The sequence below is a fragment of the Liolophura sinensis genome, chromosome 11 (genome assembly GCF_032854445.1).
Source record: "Liolophura sinensis isolate JHLJ2023 chromosome 11, CUHK_Ljap_v2, whole genome shotgun sequence".
Taxonomy (NCBI): domain Eukaryota; kingdom Metazoa; phylum Mollusca; class Polyplacophora; order Chitonida; family Chitonidae; genus Liolophura; species Liolophura sinensis.
The window spans coordinates 32,448,016-32,457,646 of record NC_088305.1 but is presented as its reverse complement, the minus strand read 5'-3'; positions in this window follow the sequence as shown (position 1 = coordinate 32,457,646).

Sequence of the window (9,631 nt, the reverse complement as noted above, 5' to 3'; positions counted from 1 at the left end):
TTTCCATGTGAGTTAAGATGCCTGCCTGTCATTTACTAGAGCAAATAAGGTATTGGTTCTCGGACATAAATTTTGGACGTCAGGAGCAATACTGGGTCAATAGCACTTGCTAAAGGCCGGAGGTTTCCTCCACCGATAAGGTGACCTCCGTGTATAATGAAACCTTCCTGAAACAGTCTTAAACATCAATTTAAGTAAGGACATTTTCACTCAAGATGTCAACTGAAGGCAAGCTTAGGATGGAATTACAACTGGCACCGACAAGCTGCAGATAAAGCTGATATAAATGGATATTATATATGCGAATGCACTTGCCAAACCACGTACTGCAGGAATATTTTGAAAGATGAGATTGGATAGACAACCCTTAGATTATAGACAATTTGACGGATGACAATAGTCTTGTTTGCATTTTTCAGGGAAGCATAACCACTCCCTCATTTTCTCCAACTCGTCACCATTGTTCTCATATATGTCAAAAAACGAACCTTCAAATACAATGAATTACTTGTCATGACAAATTTTGTGCGTAAATCCCCACAAAAGCCAATAATGATTGGCAATAAGGGAAAAATTCATCTGTTCTATTCGGAGCTTAGATTGAAATGTTACGCAGCCGCCTTGTTGACATTTTGGCGTTTTATTTTGTTTACGGCAGACATGATCCATTCATTCGTCTTTGTGTTCTTGTCGTTTGCTGCCAAAATCCTTGGTTTATCTATCTCTTTTCGTCCTTTGTTGGTTTGTGCTTCTTTCAATAGTTTATTTCAGATGTTTATTTCTACAACATACCCCACACAGTAACCATAAACTTACATTGTATACATGAGTTATATTTTAACTTATTAGAATAGCTGAATTGATCGACCGATTGTGTGATAGTTCTCTAACGATAAGAATAGCCTTTGTTCTTTTGTTTATTCATCATAAATTAGATGATAAGTAAAGGATGATTTTAAGTACATTGGTTTACAAGAATGGTGAATGACATAGTACACATCGTCAACAGCTTATTATCAGGAAGACCTTAAACAAATGTGTACAAACCTATATTTAAATTTAAATTAGCACATCTTTTAATTGATTGATTGGTTGTTTTTTTACGTCGTATTCCAGATGTTTTTACCTCACAAGAGCGATGGTGTCTAGTTTTATGTGGTGGAAAACAGATTATCCAAGAGTGGCCTATAAATTCCATGTTCGAGGCCGGAATTTAGTTAGTTAGCATACTTATACATTAACTTATGTACGACATATACTTACATACTAATGCATATCAATTTGATATGTGGTTTCCTTTCAGCCCTCCTTTGCCTCCTTAATCTTCCATTACTTCATTCTTGCCATATAGCTTTATATGAATTCAAAGGATTAAGTACACTCGATGTACATGTAGCTATACCTCTTGGCGCTGGTGAAGTTTAAATGGATGGAGTGAACAAATTATTAATAATTGTATTTCAGACTTGGAATTTGCATATCTATATATATTAAATAAAATGCAACATGCACATAAAGATTAGCTGGAGGGGCACAAGGCTGGGATAGTAAAGAGTGTTGTCACGTAGCCTCCAGTTTAGACCGAGAGAGTGTATCACGCGTAGATTAATATATTATCATTATGTTAGATAAGCAATCTATACGTCAAGCAGCAGACAGTTTTAGGTATTATTTCCACCAAATGTTGGAATATTGTTTATTGCAAACATAAAGCTATAGTGACACAGTCCCGTCGTTAACGCCGCCACCGTATTAAATTACGATAAACCCTTCACACATTACCATTTTTAATAAATCGATCAGAAAGCGGCCATAAATCACAGCGTTATGGAAGGAGGCTAGGAGAAGATCACGTGCGGTCAGAAGTTAGTCACTGTGTAAGAGATAACTTTTTATGTTCCTGATCTAGGTTTACATGAATAGCACCAATTCTTTTTCGCTTTCCTTTTTTTCTACAGCCTTTCATCTTGAATACTTTGTAAAACGGTTTCACATTTCGTGACGCAACATTAATATTCGTGTCTCTCATCTCTACGCTGATTTACATTGACGTTTAATTAATTTTCATTCCCTTGCAAAAGACAGATTTTCATTTCTTTAAAACGGGAGCGAAATATGCGTCGTATATCATGGGGCAAACGAGTAGGGGTGGGTTTTACCGGAAATTGAAAATTCGGAAGAGAAAAGCGAGGAAATCCCTTTTGACAGGGATATTTATACGAGTGGAATGACTTTTATGCAACAGCTCAGAGGGTTATAAAACGCTGTTGTGGTTTACTGAATGAACGATCCATTATGGAGCAGGATATGTAGAGCTAAAACAGTCCAATATCTGACAGCCTGAAGGTGTCAAGGTAGGAAATACCCTACCCCACCCCCCTCTGATCTCGCTCACTGAAGATCGCCATCGCCAATTACCCTAAAGCCTTCTCCCCCTCCCCCCCCCCCGCTCAACCCCTCAGAACCTCAACCCCATTCCTCCCCGACACACCAATATAATATCACCAATAGCGACAACAAAATTCATCATAACACTTCTTCTACTCAGTATCTGCTAAAAGCAGAACTGTTTATTGGCTTGGTATTTCCCTGATTCACATTATGCGCACAGCCGGAGAGGGCCAGTCAGGTGCAGGGCAATTTCCTGACAGAGGATTTGCTAGCCTGACCATATTGCCGACGGATTCGTTCCCCTACCAAAGGATCTGCTGACCTGACCATGTGAGCGAATTCGTTCTCCTCTCTGAGTATTTTCTGACCTGACTATCTTGGTGGATTCGTTCAAGAACCTCGTTTTCGTCCAGTGGTTTGCTGTTGCTGTCGTGTATTGACAATATAAAACCAAAATTACAGTTACAGACAATTCTATATGAGACTGTAATGATGAAATGGATAACGATCGGTTATGCTGTCGAAAATTGATAACTTTTACACATCAAAAAAAAGAAAAAAAATACTTGCGCAGGAAATGCACCACTTTTTCCTAAAACGAAACAACTTAGTTAGGAATGAATAAGATGAATTCTTAACTGGTTAATTAACAATGATTTTTATTGCATAGAAAATGTAACCAATTTAAATTACGATTTAAGTTATTTTTATTGGCGCTTCACTAAAGCATCACAGGATAGAAAGGAATATGCACTGGGCTTTAATGGAAACTTCCACAGACATGCATTGCTCAATGACTTACACTAAAATAGGTGTATGTAAGTGGCTGGCTATATTCTTCAGTTATTGTCTTTTCACCGACCAGTCATATCTACATGTACGTGTTTGCCGTAGAAAGAGGAAGATTCTTCATAAATATGTAGAAATTGTATCGAACCAGCATTTCAGATGTAGAAAATGCCACCCAGCCGACCGTTACCCTTTTTTTCGCAACTTGCCGAAAGGCGCCCTTTGAGGACCACGCAGTGTAATGTACAGTTTACTTCTGAAGTAGATTCTATAAAAATGCTGAACTCGGTTTTGACCAGCTTGATGCCAAAACTACGCTAAATCGCACGCATACAAACAAATCTTAGATGCTGATGACGAAAAACACAGATCCCTTTGAAAACAATCGAGGTCTTTAGTTTCAGAAAAGTCGACCGTGGTTTGAAATTCCATAACGTGTGTAAACGAAAGACCATTCTCTGCGTTTGTTTTCCGCTTAGACTCGTTCCTTTGTCCTCGGAGATAAGAGAGCTGGTTTTCGAAGAAAGGCCAGAGGGGATGAAGAGAGAAAAGTGCCCAGTAACCCGTGAAAAAAGCCCATCAACTCGATTAGCTATTATGTCATCTAATCTCGACTAACCCATAAAAATATGGTTGGAATTGTTCGGGTCACGCACCTCAGCCCCGGACACCGCCAGAGAGGTCCGGTGTGGGGTTAGTGTCGTCTCAACTGACGTCTGAGCGTGTACCCAAGAAAAGAGCGGACAAACCTTGGGGTCTTCGCGGACCGTTGGAGTGGTCTATCTACTTCACTCGCTGTCGAACGCTCAATGAATCAAGCAGAGAACCCCGTATGGTTCTAATGTACTGTGGACGATAATAGAATCAACTATTGTCTTGATTAGCGTGGGAAAGCATGTCTTCATATTTGGGTGATTAGCCACAAATCAGAGGGAAATCCAGCACGACACAAGTCAATATTACCAATGATCTTGAAGGAATAAATACTTTTTCCAGAATAAGTTTCGCTGGAACTTGTATTTGTGTCCAGTGGATTAATGGAATCGATAATATTGTGGTCTGTCAATCAGCAATACAAATTACGAATCAGGTCAGAGAACTGTTTGAACATCATAGTGTCACTGAAACCTTCCAGTCATCAAAAGTCACCAAAAGGGCGATCAAATATTAGTCATTGAAATTTAAATCACTACCATTTATGAAGAGTCCATGAAGCCTACATATTAACAGAAATGAAAATTCTTGTAAGCTGAACCCCTTGTTCCAGCTGCTTTACGGCTAAAGGTAAAAAGTCTTACTGTACCATGTGACCAGTAAGAAATGTTAGGCAACTATTTGAAGCGTCATGGATCAAGGATTTGATGTGTAAATTAATATCTGCGAACGTTGCCGAACATTTTGGACAAGTCACTTGACACAGTAGGACATTTTTATATGTATGTTTGGAGGCAAAACAATTCGATCTGCAATCTCCCCCTGTTTATGATGGTATATGCGTCTATATTTTGGACTATACATATTTTATACCAACATCGTGAATATGTATGAGAAGTGTCATCAAACTGTAGCGGTATTTACCGTTATAAATTCGTATGTTTCTGTTCTCAATAGTCAGTCATAAACGTGTTTAGAGTTAAATACCATTTAAGACATCTCTTAGGGCTTTAAAAGTTTAATCGAAAATTAAGTCACGTTGCACCTACATGAAGAAATAAAATGCACACTTGGGAAAACAGGTAGTCGATATTTACTGTTATACCAAACAGCTTGGGTTTCAATCCGCTTTGTCTGTATTTTTTATTTTCTTGTATCTTCAGACCATGAAGGACTTTAGGCTGAGATCGCTTCGTGGCCAATGTAAACTCCTTCTCTTCGAGTTTTTCCTCATCTAACCCACAAAGTGTGCTGCACTGTGTTTAAACCTTTCCCTTCTGAAATTTGTCGAAAATAATTCTGAGGTATTTTGACGCTATGGCCTATTTCATTTCCAGAGTTCGTGTCTCAACCCAACGCTTTCTGTTTGTCCAAGGGCTTTGATCGGCAGAATGGCACGTTCTTCCCCAAGCTGCCAAAACTCTGACAATCCAAGCTTTCAAGACTAATCATCTTTGCGAATCAAAACTTCAAAGGGTCAAACCAAAATTTCTGGGTAATTTTGTGCATGTATTAAGATGGTTTTGCCCCGATCGTACATGTAATATATGTAACGGGTATGATTTCTAGCTGAAAGTGAAAAACAATTAAGCTACACTGAAATAGTAGAGCAGCAAAGTCCAGTTGTAGCTAGACGGTAATCAGGGTCAAGGTCGACTTAGATTAACATTTACCCAGGCAGAGATCTATCAAGGCAGGACGATAAAAGAAAATCCATGTTTTCTTGGTTAAGTCAGTGGGCATGTATAACACCCACGCTGACCGGTCTGAATTCGGACATTCAATGGCAATCGGCAAGTGTCAGGTCTGATGTCTTCTGACCGACAGACCTGCATGCGCAAACATGACGTCCCGTTGGCCAGGGGACGCCGTGGTCAAAAGCTAAAAGCACGCACTGAGTTAAAAAGCAACTTGTTCATGTCCACTTCAGTGGCTCTCTTATTACACTTACAGTGAGTTCAGTTTTGCCCAGATCAAGGACAGTTACTTATTGAAAACCCCGAAGTAAGCTAAGCTGACCAGAGACCGTATTTCACGCGTTTTGTGTGGGCATTTGCCAGCTATCTTACAGTCGTCATTGCTCTACTTTTACTCTCTATGCTGTAGTCTTGTTTATTATATTTATATCTTGGTTTGGACCTTAGTATTGAGACTGTGTTGACCTGAAAAGCTTGTTGATGGTTGACAAATGGTTATCAAGATAGAGAGACACCGGCTTTACCAATGTTTGTAAGACTGTGTACATCACTTTTATTGAGCAACAACATAGAAATTACCAAGACTGTTTCTTGGTTCAAACAGGGATTGAACCCGGGTCTTTTGCTTACAAGGTGTGTGGTTCTAACCTCTCTGTTACCAGACCGGGGGAGAGCAAGTAAGAGAGGTACGTAGTTTTCGGAATTAACCTTTAGATATGTCGTGATAACACATTGACAAAAGTTTTGGTGTATAAACACATTTCTGTTATAGGCTCTAAGCGTCCCCTGGCGTTTATTCGGAAAGACTATGTGATTATTGTTGTAAACATGTAAAAGATTGATTTTCATGTGGTGGATGATTTCAGGAAAAACAAATAGACGATAAACATGTAAAAATGTGTTCATTAGAGTAAACGTGATATGTTTACATAGGTTGAACATGTGATATGTTTACACAGGTTGAACATGTGACATCTTTACATAGCACACGTCAAATTATTACTATAATATACACATCGCTTTAATTGCTAAAGACCGTCTTTATAAAGAAACACCAGGACAAGGTTATAAAGTGAGAAAGAAAGGTATTTATGAAGGAAACTGCTATTTTTAGTGTATATGTGATGGCGCAAACCTACCAGTACTGTGTGCCGTTCTGCTGATTGATCACATTAGACTTCCTTTCCCGTTCGGTCAGTCTAGGTTTGTAGTGGAAGCGGAAGGTATCATGAATCTTTGAAGCAGCTTAGTCTAGCTCCATCGCATTACTTCCACAACAACTAATGTGATAAATTAAAATGGAATGTTGGGACTCGACATTTCTGGGAAATTTGAAAGCTTGTCTAAACTAATGAATTTAGAAGGCATAATACTACTGTATCTGGTATGCCTCACCTGAAATCAGTGGCTGTGGTAGTCCCCTAACATGCCGTTTGATATTGTTGGTACGTGAACTTAGCATTGGAGATGTCTTAAATGAGGATGTGTTTCCATTCCAGGCAATGTTCTATGTATGAATTTAAGCACTGGATAGCCTTAGCACAGGCGAGGAGGCACATAGGGATTGCAGATGAGTGTATTTGTGGTACATGGTTTTACTGATATGGCACAGAACTACATGTGGTATAAGTGAAATATTCTTGAGTACAGCGTAAAACTTCAATCAAATAAATAAAGCAATAAAAATATTTGCTTCAGGTTACATGTTACATCCGCCAAGATTTTGAAACAATGGCATCCAAAACAGGTTTGAGAAAATTGTGATATGAAAGTACCAGTCCCTGGAGATATCTATAACACTAAACCAGCTATTAGTGCAGTACGGTTTTCAGGGCAGTTCGCCATCACTAAATAGCTCTTGTCATCGTAAAACTGTCGCATAAAAGTGATTAAATGCTGTCCTGGAAAATGAACGGTACCTCATTATTAGTGCAGTAATATTCCAATTAACGGTTTATAGCTGCTAGCATTGATAATGGTGAAATACAGCTTTAATCGTCTTTAGTGCGCAACCTCTAGTACAATGCTAAGATCATATCCAGACTGACGCTGTCGTTATTTTATGCACCGCTATTAAGAATGTACGGAATATTAGGATTGGAAAATTCACTGACAATTCAAACCATTTGGAAGATTGACTCTTCATGTAAGACTCTTGGCATTAAAAAAGGCTGATATATATCTTAACAATCAACCATGGTTTTTGTCAAATGAAGTTTTTGATGCTACATTTACACCGATTTGAATGCAAAGCTGCTCCAAGTGGGATAATTCTGATGTCGTTCATGAGTAACCTCGCTATCAAATGTAAACAAAAAGGAAAAGAACTTCGCAAGCACGTTTCATAAGGAGTGTTTGTCCCCTGTTTATCATTCCAAATAAAATGACTATGAACCCAGCAATCGGTTTGCTTTCATGTTTTCTGCAACATAAAATTCCTCTCTCCTTGAAGATTTCCAGAACTGGAAATATGTCTTTTCTATTGTAACGAATGTATTCGGACAGGTGTAGGACAGTTTCATTTGTCTAAGCACTACAAAGATCGTTTCACATTGGCCAATACCTCAAAAGAAAACACTATCGGGTAAGAAAGCTGAACGACAGGAATAATTCCGAAGCGCCTGTGCAGGTTAATGAGGAATTGAGTATAAAAGGACACAGAGCACCGGCATGCCTGAGCATATGTTCAGGATAAAGTATAAGTCGAGACCAGACGTCCAGGCCGTCATTGTGGAAGCGATGAGATCGGTGCGTGTTCAGAAAGCCGATTGCGTGGACTGAGCACAGAGGCATTGTGATCAAAACAACGTATTCAGCTTTATTCAGCTGGTTGATCTGCCGTGGTTATAATCCCCTCCTTCTGAATAATTGACACGGTCACGAGATGGAATATATGATGAAGTTTTAGGGGCCTCTCTCGGATGCCGCTCGGATACTTTCCATCGCGGTTCGTGACCTTAGAAGAGATCGCTCCGACTGAAAACACAAATGACACATAGATGATTATCTTGGCATACTACAAGCTTTGCCTTGGTCAATGCACGCCTGGCGAACACATACATTATGGCCACCAAACAGGCTTCTCGAGCACCAAAAGTGATCCTGAACCGGCTCGCGTAGCAGACACAAGGGCAACGAATCTCTTTCTTAGAAACGTGGTGAGCAGAAACCTTTGGCGATCCGCCACCAAACACGTGTGGCGAGCACAAGCGATACGTCGATCCGCTCCAAACCGCTTAAACGTTACGTTTTTAAGAAGTAAATCCTGGTCCATAGTTTTAACGGCCATTTCCCTGATTTTTTTTAGAAACGCGCCATTTGATTGCATTTGATTTGTCTGTTACCTTGTAGATGTACAGTGGATAAGACGGTTGGATTAGTGTTACAGGGCAATATGGTAGACCAAATTATAGAACTGAACTCTAGAGCCTGTACAATAAAAACAGAGCAGTAACTACAGCGTGTTAGTTACCAACTGGTTACGCGTAACGGGTGAAATCGGTGCCCAGTTTCACGACACATCTTAAGTTCAGTAAATTGCTTAAGTCGGAAGTATTTTAAGTATGCTGAAGTCCAACAAAGAGTGTTTCTCAAAAAGTCAACGGGGCCTCCGTGGCTCAGTCGGTTAGCGCGCTAGCGCAGCGTAATGACCCAGAAGCCTCTCACCAATGCGGTCGCTGTGAGTTCAAGACTAGCTCATGCTGCCTTCCTCTCCGGCCGTACGTGGGAAGGTCTGCCAGCAACCTGCGGATGGTTGTGGGTTTCCCCCGGGCTGTGCCCGGTTTCCACCCACCATAATGCTGGCCGCCGTCGTATAAGTGAAATATTCTTGAGTACGGCGTAAAACACCAATCAAAAAAAAATCAAAAAGTCAAATACTACACAGGCATAGTATTTTTATATTGCTTAGACAAAACACATTTGATTAAGCAAAGAAACTTAAGAAGATCAGAAGCCGTGATCTTATGCCCATTTAAACCAGTTCAGGTTTTATTTCTAACTGTTCCTGCAGATCCTTAAATACCAGCAAATTACAACCCCTACACAAGACAATGCAAACATCACTGGTCTAGAATGACTCAAAGTGCTGAGTTGTCGTG